Source organism: Diachasma alloeum, unplaced genomic scaffold, assembly GCF_001412515.2.
Source record: "Diachasma alloeum isolate Michigan unplaced genomic scaffold, Dall2.0 Dall_scaffold_00206, whole genome shotgun sequence".
NCBI lineage: Eukaryota > Metazoa > Arthropoda > Insecta > Hymenoptera > Braconidae > Diachasma > Diachasma alloeum.
Window position 1 is genome coordinate 358,743 of NW_021680371.1, and position 3,740 is coordinate 362,482.

Consider the following 3,740-nt stretch of genomic DNA (forward strand, 5'->3'; position numbering starts at 1 on the left):
CTCAGACAAGCCCCAAATCTCCAACAGCTTAGCAATTCAGTTGATAATATTCACTCACCAAATGGAGGTGAAAAAAATAGTTTGCAGTGCCGAAATTATGGGGTTGGTTCCTCTAACTTGCGAAGGTAGAATAAGGAGAATTGACGGGTGCTTCGGTGTTGAGTCACCCACACACACATGAAAACGTTGGAATGAAGAATAAGCTAACGGTTCCTACGGATTGGCGTATGTCCCAACTTAAGTCTGCCCTCCCCCCGAAATTTTCAAGCTCGTTGAACGCCACTCCGATTGTTTTGTTTCGCAAATATTAGCCTACGCACGTCGTATCCATTTTGCTAGTCGATAATTTGCTGCTCCAAATAGCGGAGTTGAAAGATCTCACTCCGATTGAATTTCAGTCAAAGCCGTTGGGATTGTTTAGCAAAGATTCTGGCCGAATCGATTGAAAAGGAGTGCACTAAGTTTGATCGATGCTACCAGAATATGATGCATATCCTACCTGTCAAAACGTCCGGTTAATAGTCTCAGTAGAATAACGATAAACACAATAATGTTAGAGAGCAAACGCTTAACTCCTTTTGCCTATTTGCCTTGGAATGGCATACCGCCTTAAGGCGACTTTTCATCAGAATTTGACCGTTTTCTTAGCGCCATTTTGAAATTTCATTGACCAATGGGAATAGAAGCTCGTCAATTTGAATTTTTATTTAGGATGAGTGGATTGAAATTTCGTAAACATTCCGTTTCCATGGAGAAATGGAAAATGACAATGGAATCTCGAAATTTTTTGAAAGTAAAAAAATTTTTGTCTCTACTCCAGTCGGTGATTTCTGGGGTTGAGGGGCTTAAAAGTAAGTCTCCCGATTTTTTTAGAATTTACCAATGGTTCTTATGAGAGAAATAATTTCTTCGGATTTTTCGGTTTTTTAAGCACCTATAATTAATCAGCGATAATCAACCGATTTCAATTCCTCAGTGATAAATCTTTTTGTCTTTAATCATCTTAAAATTCTTTTATTTTAATGTTTGGCCGGACGAAATCACAAACTTCATTAAAAATTATTGAACAACTGAAATTTTCTCCAATTCTTTTTCAAGATTTTCAATAATCAAAAAACGCAGTTCGTGCGTAATAGTTAAGCTTGCATTTATTAAATTTTCATTCTTTTTGTTTCAAGTTTCCCTATTTTCATTGGAAAAAAATATTATTTTGCACGCCTACACAAGTCGAAAAACAAAAAAATTTATATATTTCAATGAGACATTTTCGGTGATGTATCCAACCATTATCGATGAGCGAAACGGTAATATATAAAGGGCAATCAGTTTGAAGAACCAAAAAATGGTGAGGATCAAAGGATTCTGCCGTTCCCAAGACAATACCACCTAAAAGTTAATCTCTATGGATTTCTGGAAAAATTCTGAATGACTTAATCAATTTACTGCATTCTCATAAGTTATTGGGTTTTTCTATATGCTTATATGTTGTTAATGAAGACAACAATAACTGTTTGAATCAAATAAGAAATTAATTTTTAATTAATTGATTGAATCAAATGAGAATGATTTCATGAAATTTCCATTTTTCACAGTTAAATATCACAGAAACGATGTACTATAAAATTTCAGTAAAAATTCACAGTATTCGAAATTTATCAATCTACCACGGATTCGTTTTTCAAGCACATCGTAAGAATCGTTTTCTCAAAAAATTGACTCGCGAACTAGAAGCCGGAATTTCATTATTTATCATCTTCTAAACTGTGTAGTGTATCTTGTGAGATTTTTTTTCACTACCTAAAGAATGTTATAAACATTATTTATGAAAAACATGGGGACAATGGTAAAATAAACTGTTTGCAGGGATATACATTAAGATCTTCTCAATCATGTGTAGAAATTTTCTATACGGATTGTGTATGCAAATTCTATAGGATTTCCGTATATGATATTCGGATATTTCTATACGAATTATTTCTATACATAAGTTTTTCCATAAATTTTTGTTTTCATACGAAAGATATCTAAACGCTGCAGAGAAAAACGTAGAGAAATGTCGCAACCTCATACGAAATGTTTCTATACATGTGGCAGTGGGTCGTATAGGATCAAACCTATAGAAATCGTATAGAAATAATTTGTATGAAAAATATCCGTATAGAAATACCCGAATATCGTATATAAAATCCTATAGAAATTCTATACGCAATCCGTATAGAAAACTCTTATACGATTTTTTCATACGTGTGGTGGCTCGTCTTACGTTCTGGACCTTTCTCGGACTTATTAGAACCTTCCATGAATTTCCGGAGAAACCAACATCTCACCACATCATGCACGAGAATTCCTAATTAGACTAGATGAAAACTCTCTTGTTATAATTAACGAGTTTCTTCTCAAATGTTCCATAAAAATTTGAAGTGTATTGTTGATCGTTCTAAGCTACCACACTATCTATAAATAGTTCACATGGTCTCATGTTTATAACGAGAAATATGTATGCAAGTGAACACGCACGAAAAAGTTTAATAGAAAAACCTATCGAATTCGTTAGGAAATTCTATTGAATTTCTATTAAACTTTCTATTAGTTTTTGGCTGATCCTATTGACATGTTCAATAGAAAAAATTCAATAGAACAAGTTAACAGAATTCGATTTTTCTATATAACTTATTCTTTTCATATATTTTCTATAGAATTTACTCGACTCAAATTTTTTAAGTTTTTTGCATCCTATTTGTCGTTTCTTCTCATCAAAAAAATCAAACGAAAAAACTTGGAACATTTGAGCCGAGGAAATTCTATAGAAAATATCTCAATAGAATAAGTTATATAGAAAAATTGAAGTCTATGGACTTTTTCTACTGAATATTTTCTATTGAACATTTTAATAGAATCGTCCNATTTGTTTTTGGATGATTCTATTGACGTGTTTAATAGAAAAAATTCAATAGAACAAGTTAACAGAATTCGATTTTTCTATATAACTTATTCTTTTCATATATTTTCTATAGAATTTACTCGACTCAAATTTTTTAAGTTTTTTGCATCCTATTTGTCGTTTCTTCTCATCAAAAAAATCAAACGAAAAAACTTGGAACATTTGAGCCGAGGAAATTCTATAGAAAATATCTCAATAGAATAAGTTATATAGAAAAATTGAAGTCTATGGACTTTTTCTACTGAATATTTTCTATTGAACATTTTAATAGAATCGTCCAAAAACTAATAGAACAGTTCAATAGAAATTCAATAGAATTTTCTAACGAATTCGATAGGTTTTTCTATGAAATTTTTTCGTCCGTGAAACTGTAATTGTTCAGAAATGCTTAAATAAAAAAAAAACGAACATCTCAAATTATGAGTCTGGTACGATTGAACCAAAAACTATTCGTCTATTGACTATTGCTCCAATAGTACAATTCATCCAATAATAAACTAATTCAAAAATATAATTCGTCCAATAATAAATGAGTCCAACAGCACAATTTGAACAAACAGCCGTCTTTAAAATAATTTTTTTTAAACACAAAATAAAACCATCATCAAAATTCTAATCATCATAAATCAAAAATTGATAAACGGTTAAAAATTACTGATTGATAATGGCTAGTATTAATAATTTGCTATTAAAAGATATGATCACAGGATGAGACAATTCATTATTCAAAACCATGATTGTTAAATTAAAAAAAAAAGTATAATTGATCCACATAGAATACTTGTCAACCATTTCATTT